The sequence below is a fragment of the Myotis nattereri genome (assembly GCF_964212035.1).
Source record: "Myotis nattereri genome assembly, chromosome: 18".
Lineage (NCBI taxonomy): Eukaryota > Metazoa > Chordata > Mammalia > Chiroptera > Vespertilionidae > Myotis > Myotis nattereri.
This window is the reverse complement of record NC_138093.1, coordinates 30,575,773-30,592,787: the sequence shown is the minus strand read 5'-3', so window position 1 is coordinate 30,592,787 and position 17,015 is coordinate 30,575,773.

Below are 17,015 nucleotides of genomic sequence, written 5' to 3'. Positions count from 1 at the left end.
ACTGATAGGAGCAGAAAAAAAAGTGGCAAGAAAACAGACTTCGACCCTGAAAGCCAGTGGCCACCTGTTTTTCATCTCTCCAGGTGTATTTCAAAGCAAAATTAGGAAAGGTCTTGGGATCCAGTCTGCCACGTGACCCGTGTCTCCAGCCTCTGCCTGAGTGCTTTCACGGATGAAGTACTCACTGGGACTCTGATCGTTCGAGACTTTGTGAGACTTCCATCCATCAGAAAGTCCTGGCACGTCAACTGTTATTTTGGATTTTTCTTGCTTATAAGCCACATTCTTTTCAAGTGAATAAAAACGAGATTTTGGAGAGAGAAAGTTTCAGAAAGTAGCTGTGGCGATTTTATTCAGCAAATTCCAGTTCTTAAGGATGAGGAAGTTTGATACTTTATGAATTGCAAACACCAGGTGGCGCTGTGAACAAGATGGAACAGTAGCCGGCACTTCCCCCTCCCCGCTGCTGCTGTCCTGGGCTCCGGGCTGCAGAGATCCATAACCAACACACAGCAAATGCAGAAATTCAAAAACAGGCACAAAAACTTGCGGTATAATTCATTGTTTACATTTATAAGTTAATACCTTATAAAAATGATTCCACAGATGGTGCGTTTATTTCAGGAAACAATTTCTGTAGAGCAGTGAGTGCTATGTTTGAAGAAATAGAAAGTCTCAAGCAGGTGCAGTGTATAATTAAACTCACAAATCCCTTCTCAAATAGACATCTCTAATACACACCCAAAATCATAACTTTGAATAACTTCCTTTGGAGATACCGCCAAATCTGTATATATGAGGCCCAAGCCACATGGTCCCCATCACCACGCTGTGGCGACACCTTTTCTGCAGAGAAGAGATTGGCCACAGTGACTTAGAATTCTGGTTACCCGCCTGAACCTTCCTTCTGGAGGAGTCAGAGATTATCTTGCAGAGACGGAAGTTTTCTCTGCTGGGTACTTTCCTAGCTTCTCAGCCATCCACCCCTCCCAGGCCTAGCTTGTTGCTCATTTCCTTTGTGAGACGTTCCACTCCTTCACCTATGCTGGGGCCAGATGTCCTAACACCTCCTGCCTCTTTGGTCTTCCTCTGGAGAACAGCATTTGCCCGGCCACAAGACAGCAGGGGGCTGTGGGGAAAGATTTATTGAGCACCTACTATGGGCTTGGAACCATCCTGAGTGCTTTACCTACATCATCTCACAACAACCTTAAACGTAGCATCCATCATTATTTTGCAGGAGAAACAGGTGCTCAGAGAAATTCGGTAATTCTCCCAAAGTTAAACAGCTAGTGGCCAAGGCCATGTGTCAGGACCGGTGGCTTGGATGGAGATGAATCTTTGTGGGGGTTTCTCCCTTTTTTGTCTGGTCAGTTTGGTCAGCTCTCAGGCCTTGATGAGGCTCTTCTTGGTATAGTCCTCACTTTGGGACCTGGTGGCCTAGGCTTTGATCCCAGCTTTACCTTTTCCTGAGCATGTGACCGTGGGCAAGTTGCTGATCTCAGTCTTACCTCAGTTTGCTTATTTGCAAGGTAGAGATAATGATGTCTTTCTTGGGGAGTGGTATTGCTAAGAATAAAATGAAATGACATGCATCTGGTAGGGATCATAGGAATTCTCTCCGTTTCCCATGCTCACCCATGGATTTGTTCATTGTACAAGTATGTGCTAAGCACTCAGGACCCAGCAGTGGGTGAGGCAGACATGCTTCTGCACTCAGAGAGGATGGTGTCGCTGGAACGGGGAGACAGAAAATAAACAGAAGCTAGACAGAAATACAATCTCAGATGGAGCTAAATACTGGAGGAAAATGAAGCGGGGTCAGAGGATGGAGGTCTTTGGCCATCCTGCTTCCTTCGCATGGAATGCCCCATCACCACGTCCAAGCTGGTAACCCTTGCTCATCTTTCAAGGCCCCCTTCCAATGGTCATCTCTGTGGAATCAGTTTATTATCAAACGTAATCATGCCTGCCTCCAGACTTTCCCATTGGTTGTCTAGACCTGTCTGTGAGGCTGAGGACCCCCACTCTATCTTATTCATTGTTACATTCTCCAAACCACTGTCCACCCACAAGAAACGCCCCTTGGATAGGCCGAAGGGAAAAGCTGATCCTATCACCCTGAGCAATGACCCGATGTACTGGTTCACAAGAGGCAAATCCTCAGGGTGGGCTTGCGGGTGGGGAGAGAAAGGGAAAGGTATCCTGAAACCTCTACAGGAGCCAAAGGAACAAGCTTTCAAACAAATGACCAAATGAAACATCACACTGTGTGTGAGTGTGTGCATTACAGGCAGGGATAAAGGCTGACAGAAGGGAAAAAACCTGTTTTCTAGCAGGCGGAATAGTGGTTCTCTTTTCTAAAAAGCCCAAGGCCTCCTGAGCCATGCCAATTTTAGAACATTTTTATCATTTCAAAAAGAAACCCCAGCCCAGCCAGCTTAGTGGTTAAGCGTTGACCTATAAACCAGGAGGTCATGGTTCAATTCCCCATTAGGGCACATGCCCAGGTTGTGGGCTACATCCCCAATGAGGGGCGTGCAGGAGGCAGCCAATCAATGATTCTTTCTCATCATTGATGTTTCTATGTCTCTCTCCCTCTCCCTTCCTCTCTGAAATCAATTTAAAAAGAAAAAAAAGAAACCTCATCTCCTTTAGCTATTAATGCCTTTAATACCACACCCCAACCATTAGCTTTAAGCAATCACTAATCTACTTTTTGTAGATTTTCTTGTTCTGGATGTTTCATATGAAATGGAAAAAAAAATCATATAGTATGTGGTCTTTTCTGACTTGCTTCTTTCACGTAACTTACTGTTTTCAAGATGCTTCTATGTTATAGCTTATCAGTACTTCATTCCTTTTGTGGCCGAATATCTATTCATCAGTTGATAGAAATTTGAATTGTTTTTACTTTTTGGCTATTATGAATAGTGCTGCTATAAACATTCAGGTACAAGCTTATGTGTGAACATATGTATGCTTTTATTTCTCTGGGGCATATACCTAGGAATGGAATTGCAGAGTTGTGGTAACTCTGCTTATTTTCACATTTCTGATATCATCTGAGGGTTCTGATTTCTCTACATCCTCACCAACTCTTGTTATTATCAGAATTGTTTATTCTAGCCATCCTAGTGGATGTGAAGTGATATGTCATTAGTGGTTTTGATTTGAATTTCAATGTTTTTTATTGGTACATATATCTTGTTTTATGCTCACAACTACTTTATGAGGTAGGTGGATGATTACCTCCATTTTTCAGATGAGAAGAATGAGGCACAGAGAGGTGAAGTGACTTACCTAAGGTGCACAGCGAGTGAGGGTTAGACTAGGACATGAACTCTATCAGTCAGCTTTCATGCCCCTAAATAGTCCACCATGTTGCCTTTGCATAAAGCGCAAGAGGTCTGGGGGCAACAGGCAGAGTGGCCAAAGGACTTTTAAGGAGAGGAACATCTACTACTCGATTTTAAATAGTTTAGGTTGCTGCATATACAGTTCCTTCATCTCCATGTGTGAATGGTTAGTTTGCGGAAAGAGAGCCCAGTTCTTTCATCTTCGAGTTAAAACCAGGGTGAAAATAAAGGAACAGCCACAAGATGGAGGGCAGGGAACAAGAACTCAGCAGGGGCAGAAAGTTGGAGCCAGCGCTGAAGCCGATCATGGCTCCCTTCATAATTCACAGAAATTTGCAAGAGGGCTCTAGCTTTTGAATAATCCAGACACTTCAAACAAACCTTATCTGGATCTGAAGGGAGCGGGAGACCCCAGCTGGGTTCATTTATGGAATCGTGTAACAGAAGTATGGACAGATTTGTCTCCACCTCCTCCCCACTCCACCCCCAGCCAATTCCTGGCCTCTTATCCAAACGAACATGTGGTGGCAAAGCCGCTCTTTCCTCCTCTCCCTTTGTGTTAACACTGAACACACGAGCCTTTGTTTCTGACCTTGAAGAGACTGTAAAGTCAGCATCAGTCTCCGAAATCTTTCTCAAAGATGGGCCTGTAAGCATTCAGAGGGGTCAGAGGACATCCCAGATAGAAGCTTTCTTCCCTCAAACTCACCCCAGGAATCTTTTGTTTTTTAAATATATTTTTTTATTGATTTCAGAGAGCAAGGGAGAGGGAGTGAGAGATAGAAACATCAGTGATGAGAAAGAATCATTCATCGGCTCTCCTCCTGCACACCCCACCCTGGGGATCAAGCCTGCAACCTGGGCATGCACCCTGACCAGAGAATGGAACTGTGACCTCCTGGTTCATAGGTTGACACTCAACCTCTGAGCCACGCTGGCTGGACCCAGGAATCTTTTTGCTCCAATAGCTCCCACCCCAGCCCTACACACACACACACACACACACACACACACACACACACACACAGACACCCTCCTCCTGGTTCACCGCCAGACAGCCCGATGATTCTCTCTGATACGAGAAGCTAAGGTAACAAGAAGGAGGAAGGAATGAGTCTGAATCAGGTGTAATTTCTATATCTCCATCCTGCATCCCCGGCATCTGCCTGCTGATTTATGAAGAAGACGGGCGATGGTTTAGGAATGATGGACGGTCCTCTGAGGAAGCAGTGCCAGAAGCGTGATGAGCAGAAATGCTGAACAAGATGCTGGCTGGAGGGGAAATCTGTCTCCCAGGCCGATTAGTTTGGGTGGGAGCCAAGAGAGGCAGAAACTTATTACAGCTCCACTCATCTTTCTTGCTACGTTTTCCCCCCATGGATCCCAGGATAAAATGAGATTAGCCTCAGAGCTCAAGGTGGCTAACTGGTCTGAGCCTACCACAGCAGTGTCTCGAGGCAGATGACGGTTACTAACAAATGCATATGATTCATCTCCCCATTTGGTCTGTAAGACACGTAAGGACAGAACTGTGACCTTTTTTCTGTAATTCCTGGAGTAACCAGTATAACACTGGGCCCACAAGGTCAGAGCAACTTGCCAAAGTGAATTGGCTTCAAAGTAGAAATGAACTTTCATTTTTTAATTTTCCTTATTTTTATTTTATTTTTTTTCTGAACTTTCATTTAAAGAAATATATTTTTATTGATTTTTAGAGAGGAAGGGAGAGGGAGAGAGAGATAGAAACATCAGTGATGAGAGAGAATCATTGATTGGCTGCCTCCTACACACCCTACACTGGGGATCCAGCCCGCACCACTGGGAATTGAACTGTGACCTTCCGGTTCATAAGGCAATGCTCAACCCCTGAGCCACGCCGGCCGGGCTCTCCTTTTATTTTTAAAATAAAGAGACTTTGTCTAATCTGCCAGCTGAGAAATAGAAGCCAGATGAATCCAACTCGTTATGATGTACGGAACACGATGGATAATTATAAACAGGGAAGCCCATGGTGAATTTTGGAGGAGAGAGGTTCTATAAAATGTTGAAAACATGATGCTCATATAGTCATATAGCCAAAGATTTATTTACCTCATTAGGGAGGGAACCGTAGGACGACAGAGCCAAATCAAAGGCAAACACAAGAGACTTTTATATGACCATTAAAAGAAAGGATGTGGGAAGTAGGTTTGCAAAGTTACATAAAAGTTGTTAATATCCCACATGGCGATAAGATCAGACTTTGGAGTTATGTTTTCTATTTGATAGAATTCATTTGCATTTCTACCGAATAAAGATCATTTGCAACGTAGCAATCTTCTTAACACCTAACTTTATAGAGTCTGGCCCTAACTATTAGTAGTTAGTAAGTCTAACTGAGTCACCTCCCTAGGGCATTACATGATCCTTGGGTGGGCTTGTTAGACAATGCAACGGCATGACACAATGGTACATGTTAAATTTCGGATAATTTTTCTTAACACACAACTTCACTCTTTATAAGATTCACAGGCCATTTGCCTATTAATAAAGTCACCGTACATGACCACACATAAGGCCAGAAAATGATGTTCAGAAGTTATGGGATCCAAACTGCAGCCCCTGCCAACATTCCTCCCCCCCTCTTTAGCCATTTTCCCATCTTCCTCCATGTTCCTTGGAAATAACCACCCACGTGGAATGAATAGACTTATCTCTCTCTGTCTGACTTATTTTAAGCCCTAGGTTTATAAGCCAAGTATTTCCTGTTATGAATGGGAATTGTAGTTGTTAAAAACGTATTTGTTCTCTTTTGCTTTTCCCCTGATAGACTGAAAGTCATTCTCTGGATCCCACTCAAGTGTAGGTTGGCTGTGCCAATATCATCAAGTACAGTGACAGTCTTTTTTTTTTTTTTTAATATATTTTATTGGGTTTTTTTTTTACAGAGAGGAAGGGAGAGGGATAGAGAGTTAGAAACATTGATCAGCTGCCTCCTGCACACCCCCAACTGGGGATGTGCCTGCAACCAAGGTACATGCCCTTGACCAGAATCGAACCTGGGACCCTTCAGTCTACAGACTGACACTCTATCCACTGAGCCAAACAGGTTAGGGCCAGCGACAGCCTTTATAGGCACGCGGTATCTGACGGTGAGGGAATTGCTAGTTCAGTGGCTGGGAGGAATAACCCTGCCCTGTTGAACCAGGGTTACTGAACTCAGCAATGGAGCTTTGGAGGCGGAACTGTCCAGCTCCGAGGACATGGCTTGGGAAGAGCTCCAACTCGCCTCGGTGGCATTCTAAAACTAGCAAAGGCAGGTGAGAGGATTGATTGGCCCTTGTAACTGTTATTGCTACCTGCTGGACCAGCTGGAGATTTAAAAATAGCATTTCTCTTGTTCAGTCCCCTTTGCTACTATGAACCCTCCAGCCTCCTCATAGTTCTCCCTGCTGGTTCTAGGGGACCCCAAGGAGCACGTCACAGCTATATATATAAAGAGCCGGCGACCATAATGCCATAACGACCAGAATGACTGGTCGCTATGATGCCCACTGTTGTCAGCGAACCCAGCCCAATACGGGGCAGGGATGGCCGGCCAATTGCCCAAGGCCCCTCCCCCCAGCCAGCCCAGACCTGATCAAGGCCTGATCAGGGTGGGCCAGCCAACCTTTGGGGCCGGGCTGGCCGGACACCCTCCCCACGCCCCGCACGAATTCATGCACTGGGCCTCTAGTGTGTCCATAAAATAGTCCTCTGGGCTATGACCAACATCCATCATTTTCTTCGTGCCTTGGCTTGCTGTGCTGAGTTCTGTTTACAGATCACGTATGCCAGTGAAGCCACCTGGAGTCCACCACTCTCCACCTCTCCTGTGCCACAGCCACCGGCACCACAGCCACCAATCCTCTGCACTGTCTAATGCCCTCCACGCCCCTGCCAGCTTCCATGGAACAACTCACTTAGTCTGAATTCTTTCCTTATTGCATCCCTTTCTCCCGAGGGCTCAGGCAGGTGTCATTTGTGCTGAGAGGGGGGGCCATCTAGTTTTTCTGCTCCTTTCCCCTGGACCCAGATTTGTGCAACTCTACCCTTTGCTCCTTAAGACGAGCTCTTTCCTGGGAGGCCCAGGCCATGATTCTCCAAACATGCCTGAGGATGTCTGGATCCAAGGTGAACAAAGTATAGGTTCCGGTTGAGACCCTGCCACTCCACCTGCAAATGGATGTGCGTGGGAAATCAGGCCCTCACCCACCAGCTCTGAGAAGCTCACAGATACTGCCTTGGAGAAGCAGAGCGACGCAGGGGCAGCTTTGTGGCTGTTCTGCATCAGATCTTCAGACGGGTGAAGACAGAGTGGGGTATTCAAACAGAGAAACAGCACAGTGAGGTCTCCAGGATCATCTCAGCTGTGCTATTCATGAGTCTGGACAAGTCACTTCTCCCTGGCCTCACTTTCCTTACATATAAAACTAGAGTCTTCTGTCTAGATCCGAGCTCATCAAATGTTTTGTGTAAAGGGCTAGATAGTAAATATTTGAGGTTTTGTGGGTTATACGGTCTCTGCCACAACTACTTAACTCTGCAGTTGTGGCACAAAAGTAGCCATAGAAAAACGTGCCCGTGTTCCAATAAAACCTGCCTAACAGGCACAGGCAGTAGACGGGACTCGACCCCTAGGCCATAGTTTGCCAGCCCAGGTCTCGGTGGTCTCCAAAGTCCCTTGAAGTTTCAGTGGTTCCTTTAGGTTAGAAGTGAATTACTTTGATCCCACACATGTAACACATTTAAGTGTAAGATCCCCAATATAATAACACCAACAGTTTACTTGTGTTCTTTTTTAGATAACACCTTTTCTTTTCTCCAGTAATAAATTGAATCTCAGCATCATTGATCATGAGCCTGAATGTGCCAGCTGATGGTCTTGCTGTAGGGGAATCTAACAATACCCATGATTAAATCACACACATCAAATTATTCACAAGGTAATAAAAAGACATACAAGTAATAACTACAAAACATTGCGATTATTGCTATGATTGTACTGTAATCCATTATCAAAACTTAAATCAAGTTCCATTACATCCCAATTTCCGATGCTAGCAGGGACCAGGTTCAAGGACATTGCAGTGTAACATGTGTAGGATCTCCTGAACATCGGCGGGTCCTCTGCAGTGCATCCCTGTGAGAATGGATGGTCGTGCCTTCTCCGAGAAGTCCTGACGCAGACAGACTGGTCCGCAGAGCAATGCCGTGACAGACTGCCCTTCAGATGCAGTAAAAGTCAGTCCTTTGTTCAGCTGCAGAGAAGGGAGTAGCTTATAGAGCAAAACATGCGTATGAAGAGAACCTCGCGTTCTGCAGTGTGGCACCTGGCATTCCATGTGGATGGGAAACAGCGGGCAGAGCTGCGCCTTAACATTCACAAGGCAGGATCCCCAGCTCTGCACAGCTTTGTATTTCTTGTGATATTTCCTTTTTTTAAAGGGAGATGAAGTGTCGGTAGAGAAGATGCTTCGACCACAAGCGAGTTAGTGTGCTTTCATTTCTAAAATGCCATCATGACTCAATATATCCCTTCCCTAAAACCAGTAAACTTCAAGTTCCTTTGACAGTGAGGCTAGATGGCTCCAAAGGCTTACCTCAGTCAAGTCTTGGGTGGCCACATAGATGTCACCAGAGGAGCAGTTACGCAGTCACTTCAGAAAACCCTCAATCCATTTCCAGCTGACTTTGGGATATAGTATACTTTGGCAGAAATAAATTTACATTTTTCCCAATGTTTAAAATATGTTTTGATTGATTTTAGAGAGAGAGGAAGGGAGAGAGAGAGAAAGAGAAACATCGATGTGAGAGAAACATTGATGTTGGGTTGCCTCTCACATGGCCCCACCAGGGATCAAACCTACAACCTGGGTATGAGCCCTGACCATGAATCAAACCGGCGACCTTGTGGTGCACAGGATGCCGCTCAACCAGCTGAGCCACACTGGCCAGGGCAAATTTTTTCCTGTTTCACCAGAGCCTTTCACTGTACGTGTGCTGAAAGAAAGGAAAGCTTAGAGAAGGGGCATCTACTTAAGGTAACAGTTTAATAGAAGAACCAAATTTAGAACCTTGGTCTCCCGAAGCCAAATTTAGAGCTCTCTGAGCCGCAGTAAGAGCTATATTTTACATCGAGCATGTCAAACTCGCAGCCCACGGGCCGCATGCCTCGTTTATTTGGCCCGTGTTAGCCTTCGAGTTTGACACGTTTGTTTGACACTGTGACCCTGTGTGCGTGTAAGAGCACGCCTGCACTCCTACGCTTGTGGTTTCTGTTCTTTCCTATTCGATTATTTCCTTTCAAAAGGGCTGGTCCTGATCCACTCAACTGACTTCACAGCCTGCTGAGAGGTCCCAGCTCCGCTCAGTTGTTTGGAAACTCTAGAAGACAGACTCACTCACCTGCCGTCAAGACTGTACGCTTTCTCACGACAGCGTGAACAGGGTTTCCTCCGAAAGATCGCATTTCTGTGCCATTTTTATAGGCGAGAAGAAAGACTGTGTGGTTATTTGGTTTCCTTGGACAAAAAAAGCTTAAATGTACATAAAAGGAGCCACAAATCTGTCAAGTGTTTTCAAAGCATGTTCCAAACTCACTTTCTCCATGAATTCTTTCTAGACTGAACGTATGGAGCATTGACTCTTTCAGCGCTGATGGGCAGGTTTTTTGCAGTACATTCAACCACTAATCCTGAACTTCACCCTTATCACATTCCTTCTGGGAAGAGAGAGAGAGAGAGAGAGAGAGAGAGAGAATAAATGAATGAGAGAGAGATGAGAGAGAGAGAAATGTCCCATTGATGTCTAGGAGGCTCGCCCTGCTTATTCCGGATTCGTGGGGAATGGAGGCTTCTCTGTATGATGGAGGATCACGTGTCAGCTCTACCGATCAGAGTTCTGTGTATTCGAGTGCTGGAAACGTGACGGGAATGCCACGAAAATGTCAAAATCCAGCTGGTCCAGAATGCAGCACAGGCTTTTTAAAAGATAAGCAGATTTCCAATGCAATTTTGGAAACTTCAGGACCTGAATAACAGAAACCCAACTAGTTTCAACCCCTCTCTAATCCTCCCCACCAAGCATCCTGCAGAGTTATGTCCAGCAAGGATCCCTTTGAAATTCATTGTGTTTTCTCAGCCACCAGGGCTGCGGGAGGTCTTGGTGAGGGGCGAGGAGCAGAAGGGGGAAATGCAAGAAGCAAAGGGTTTAAAAAGCCTTGCACAGGAGAATGGGGCTACAACTAGGAGAATCACAGACGGCGGACTCTCCGCAGACCTTGCAAACGGACCCTCGGGCCTGAAAAGGTCTTTCCTAAAGTGGCTTCGATCTCCTCCTCCTTGAAAAGGTCTTTCCTAAAGTGGCTTCGATCTCCTCCTCCTTCAAGAGGCAGCAACAGAAAAAAGGAGCCAGGCAGGCTCCTCAATGGCTGCCCCAGCTAAGCTCTGACCCCTGAGCTGATGGAAAAATGGTTCCCAATTAAGTCACTTCGTAAAAAAGAGACGGTTTTCTATCTGAATGCCCCCGCGGTTCTCCTGTTGATAATCTGTTGCTCTAATCAGCTGGAGCGGTCGCATGCCAAGGCTGCAGCCGCCGAGGGTGTACAGAGGCGGGGACCATGTTTGGCAATGCCCTTGCCCTACTGAGGGGACCGAGGAAAGCTGACAACGGCAGTTCCTTACAGTAATTCTGCTCACGGGAGACCTGGGGCTGAGCTCTGTGCCTCCCGGTCTGAAGGTGTAGGATATTTCTGTGCCACTGAGATAAAAGAAAAGCCAGAAAAGCCCCTGTGCCTTTTGTTAACTGAAAGATAAACAGGGGAGGGCTTTCTTTTTTTAAAAAAATATATATATTTTTATTGATTTCAGAGAGGAAGTGAGAAGGAGAGAGAGAGAGAGAGAGAGAGAGAGAGAGAGAGAGAGAGAGAGAGAGAGAGAAACATCAATGACATGCCTCTCATGTCTTGTCCCTTTGCTCCTTTCCTGTTTTTAATGACTGGGTTAATCACAACCCTATCAGGATGGGAGAAGGAGCATGTTCCCTCAGCGGTATTTGAACAGAAGCATGGAAAACCTCCATCTTTGTTCAGCAGTGTGGTTTTAGGACATCTGGGGAAGGGGGGGCGGGGGGCGGGCAGGCCACCCAGTTTGAGGCTGTGGACTCTGAAGTTAGACCAAGTGTTAGCTCCAGCCCAGCACCTCCCAGCTGTGTGACCTTGGACAGACGGTGGCCATCTCCCCGAGCCCCGTGTTTCCCATCTGCCAAAAGACGATGCTGCCCGGTCGGGTGGTGGTAAAGAGCGAAGAAGATTGCATTCGTGAGTGCGGAGTGTCCAGCGATAGAAAAGCACTTATTAAATGGTACAGAGAAAGGGGAAGTCTTTTCCACTTTACAGACGAGGAAATGAAGGATTAGAGAGATGAAGGGGCTTGACCAAGGTCATAAAAACCAGTGCGTGGTAGGGTCAAGATTCTGTTTGAAACTGAATCCAGGCACCGTGGTTTCCCTGCTGGTAACAGATGGAAGCAAGCATTGAAACACATAGTCTCACTGGCTGTGAGCTGAGCAGAGCTCTTTCTGATATACTTATCTAAAGCAGGCTAAGCCCAGAGGATAAAGAGTGCGCTCCCTCGGTTATATCTTGGCAGGAATGAATACCAGTTTCCTTTGGTTCTTGGGCCGACCTCGCTCAAGGATTCCATTGTTCCGAGTGCCTGGGCCCATTTCTCTCTGAATTCCGGGACATCTGGTCGCTGGTTCCCTGTAGCCAGGATCTGCTGCTTCACGTTTCTTCTTTAGCATCTAACAAAGATGTCTTCTCTTCCGCCCTGAAACCCAAAAGAAAATTGGCGGTCCTGGCTCCCCACCTCTGACCTCCACGTCTCTCTCCAGTTTCCGTTTGCATTTGGTTTGAGTGGAAAATCCCACTGCGGCCTTCTACAGATGAATGCAGTCTCTCTAATTACATTGAATCTACAGACATCAATTTTGATAACCCTAACAGGCTTAGCGCCCGAGTTCCTGTGATCTTGGACCCATTCTTCCGGGTACAGGGGTCCCTTGGGAGGCTACTTGATAGTGGCCAGTCATCTGTCTTGAGTCCTATCTACTGTGCTGGAGAATAGAAAGGCATGGCTCTGATCAGTATCTTTCCTTAGGGCTCAGCCATCTCCTGGCTCCATTCTCTTGTTGGCACTTTAAAGGGCAGCATTTCCCACCATTTCTATTGGAATATGTCCCTCCTCACTGTAGTGGAAAGGAAAATAGAAGCTATGCCATCATTTGAAGTGTGTTTAGTTCTCTCTCTCTTCTGATTTCCTTGTTTCCTCTCCTTTACTCCTCCTTCCCTTCCTCCCTCTTATCTTTTCTCTCCCTTCATTCTCCTTGTTCTCCTTTCCTCTCGCTCCCTTCTCCTAGTCCCTCTTTCTGTTCCTCTCAATTCATACATGTTGATTCGGTACCCAACTAATTGGGTGAGATAACTGAGTACCCAAAATGATATAGTATCTGCCCTCAAGGAACCCACAGCTTACAACCTAATGGAAACTTTCCCTGTAATACCTTCTTTTTTCCAATTTATATTGAGGACTGAAAAGTCTGGATATCATTTAGGGTTAGTAAAAATTTTCTTACAAAAATGGAAACTCTTTGAGGATTATGTGTGAATCAGTCATTCACTCACACATCAGTATGAATTAATTCCATAAGATTGCTTTCTCTCTCATACCTAGTTAAGCAGCTGCCCTGTAAGAATAAAGATTCTGGGAGGAGGAATAGGAAGAGGAGGAGGAGGTGGAGGAGGAGGAGGAGGAGGGGAGAAAATGGTATCATAAAACAATTTTGGAGGTTGGCAGCCTCAGGAAAACACTTTGAACAGCAAAAAGGCGCTGTTCAGTGGGGTAGCGATTCTATCCACCTAGGGCTTGTCAAACACCTCTGTGACCTATGGTTATAATTTGAACCAAGCCTGAGTCAGAGAATTTGAAGAGCTTATAATTTTTCTTTCTTCAGCTGCAAAACTGTGACTCTATTCTCAGCATCAATAGGTAGAACTTGTTTACTGAAAATCTTCCCTCACTAGACTGAAAGCTTAAAGAGATCAGGACATTACCTGTCCTGTTCATGATTTGGTCCTCACTGCCTAGAACAGTGCCTGGTCTACAGACTGTAGGTGCTCAGTAGATGCTTTTCCGATGAATGAATGAAGTGACAGTAGGATACAAATTGATAGAGGAGGAAATGACATGAGGTAGCAGGGTTTGGTTTAGAAAAAGCTGCAAGGAGGAGGTTTCTGATAAAGAGTTAGCAGCCTGTTTGCCTGGAGCCAGGGACAGTTGAGGAAGAAAATAACTTTGCCGAGAACCAATAGGGGAACAGAGCCCGTTGAAACAATGGGTTTGAAAGCATGAGCACTCTAGCAATTAGCTCTTTTGAATACAATGGAGCAGTCTGAGAATTATCAGGAAAATGAAAGTAGCTTCTGGCCAAGAAAGGATTGCCAAGGGGACTGCCTGGTGGCCTGTAGGGTCACTTCATGCTCCCCGGGGCAAGGCTGCTCACCGAGGGCTCCATGGAATACTGGAATTCTCACAGAGGATGACAGGTGCTGTCTTTCTCAAGGATTGTCACTCCTTGAATTCAGGAACCCTTCCCAAATTTGTTCTATGGGGTTGTGCCTGCCCAGAATGAGGGACGAGGTGACTAGGCTGTCTCCTTTCAGAGAAGTCTCCCCGGCCCAGGCTGGCATGGGTGTGGGGATGATTCAGCCTCCAGGTAGGGAATGTCTGTCGGTGAGCCCATTCAGCCGAGATGCCAGCATTACATGTGCAACTGGCTGCATACTGATGACCTACTTTTCAGCTCCCTGAGTGATGGCGGGAGTGGTTAAATCCTTCATCTTCTGCTGCATCATCCTCCCCTCTCTCAGCCTAAACCCAGAGATTCCCTCCCTCCTGGTGTCTTTTTTTGTCTCAAATATAACGAAGTGTCATGCATCGGCTATTCATCATCCTCTCAGCAGTAGTGGTGACTTCTGATTAGTGGGACAGCACAGGGGCCTCGGAAGGGGCCGTGGCAAAACTGGCTGCTCTACTGGCAGCCCTGTCATCACCCGCCTTCTCCCCCCCCCGCTTCCCCCCTCCCCAGACTGGCGACTGGTGTTCTCTCTGTGTCAACAGGAGTCCGTCTGGGGATTATTCATGCAGCCGGACATAATGAATTCCTCTGTTTGCCAGTGCAGCTAATGATTTTTTTTGCCAGCGCTACTAGGATCACGCTGAGTAATAGGATGTGTCCATACCGGAGTAATGCCCATTTATTAGCTTCTGTGGGAACACACACATTAAGAGAATCACATTTTGCCCGACTCTGTAGCTGAGGGAACTGCTCATTAAAAATTTCCACTCAAGCAGCCTCGAGCTAAGGATTTGTATTCCAAAGAGCTGGATTTATTTCACCAAAAGTAGTAACTCCTAAGGAGAAGACTCCCACAGGCTCGGTGAGCACAGATGACTCTGCCTTATATACAGACTCTGTAGGAAAGTTCACCTCCGTGGAGGGGAAAGGCTGTAGGACTGCAGAGAGGACCACCCAGGCAATGGCGGACACAGGCCATCTCTCGACATTGTGTCACTTGGCTTGTTAAAATGACAACTTGGGCCCTAACCGGTTTGGCTCAGTGGATAGATCGTTGGCCTGCGGACTGAAAATCCCAGGCTCCATTCCGGTCAAGGGCATGTACCTTGGTTGCGGGCACATCCCCAGTAGGAGGTGTGCAGGAGGCAGCTGGTCGATGTTTCTCTCTCATCGATGTTTCTAACTATCTCTCTCCCTTCCTCTCTGTAAAATATCAATAAAATATATTTAAAAAAATAAAATAAAATGACAACTTGGTTCATAGTTTGATGCTCAGCCCAGTGTGGCTGGGCCCAGCTGATTCTTTTTATTGGCTTCAGCATCCACCCAATCACTTAAGCCCCAGACCTGGGAACCTTCCCAGCGAAATTCTCTCATCCCCTATGCCCCCTTATCTGCCTACATAACCTTTCCCCTTCTCACCACCTCTCTTTCTGACCGCTCCCTTCTCTACCGCTTTCTCCAACCCCAGGCTCTCACTGTCTCTCCCTTTCACTGCAATGGAAAAGCTGTCCCTGCTCCATCTTTTTCGATGCTACTGTAGAACAGCTTCCACAAGGCAGATGTGCTGATGTTATCCTCCTGAATAAAACCCTCAGCATATAATCCGAGCTTCTTGGGATGGTGTTTGAGGTAGCCTGCGAGTGTCTCTGCTGTCTCTCCAACTTTATCTCTGGTGAATAACCCCCCTCCCCTCATCGCACTTGCCTGGTCACCCACCCTTCTTTATACCTCCATGCCTTATTTATTGTGTCTTCTGCTACTCACTGGTCCCAGTGTACCTAGCTAAGTCACTTTCCCCCAAAGAACCTCCTTCTCCAGCAGGTAGATCTGACGTTAGATTTAGGGTAGAACAATAACTGATGTAGCTGGCCAGCAGCTCAGGAAAATTCAACTACGTGCCCATTCTAAGGTCCATTGTGGTAGTTTGGGATAATGAGGTTTGGCTGACCCTTTATTTCTAGTATAACTAGAAGCACACTTTAGCTTAGCGAATGTAAAGAGCTTAAATAGCTAAGGAAGCCATCTCTGGAGTCAGAATGCTTGGGTTCTGAAGCTCAACCCTTAGTTTCCTCACCTTTAAAATGGGAATAACAATAATATCGATTTCCTATGGTGTTGTGAAAGTAAAGGAATTATGCAAGTTAAGATCCCGAATTTTAGACCAGTGCCTAGTAGAGAGTAAGTGCTTGGTAAATAAATGTTAGCTATTGATGTTGTCAGTAGTAGTGGCAGTAATATTGCTAGAACTCCATTTTACCTATCAAATCATCAGAAGGAATTTACCCCATAACGATCGTAGAGATTATGGGATGACTAGGTGAGTCTGCTGTCCTGTTTGCATTCTGTTTGCAGAAACTGATTGACAGGTACAGCGATGCAAATGAAAACACACAACCCATTCCTCCCCACCCCACCCCATCCTGCTTTATATTTCATAAAGGGAATTCATGGCCTGGTAGACACGGTGTTGGGTACAAGCACTTTCTGCCTGTTGAGGCTTACGGCCACCAGAGTCTTCTGCAATTCAGCCCGAACCCAGGGTCCTTCCAATCGCTTCATGGTCTGCACCTCTGCAGGCTGCAATTTGTAAGTCGCTTCTACCTCCACAATCTCCCGTGATTCCCAGAGTGCCCTCCCCACCCACAGACAGACTGTGTCACATGCCTTTGGAAATGCTTTAGTTGTGGCTGTTTGCATGGTCATCCAGAAAACACCTAAATATTTGCTTTGGTGGGTTTGTGGAGACACAACGGAAAGGGGCCCTTGGCCAATAGGCTTCACTCAAACCACCAGGCAGGGACACTACCCAGGAATTTGGCTCGGCTTTGGATGAAGAGCCATATGTTTCAGCTGAATAGGAAGAACCTGAACAGGGAATAGAGGGAGGAAGGAAGGAAACGAGTGGAACATGTCTTTCCTCACAGGTACTGGGGCTGCTCGCAGCATGGTCTGCAGTGGCTAGAGCCGCTTCTACACTCCACTGGCACCCAAATGCCT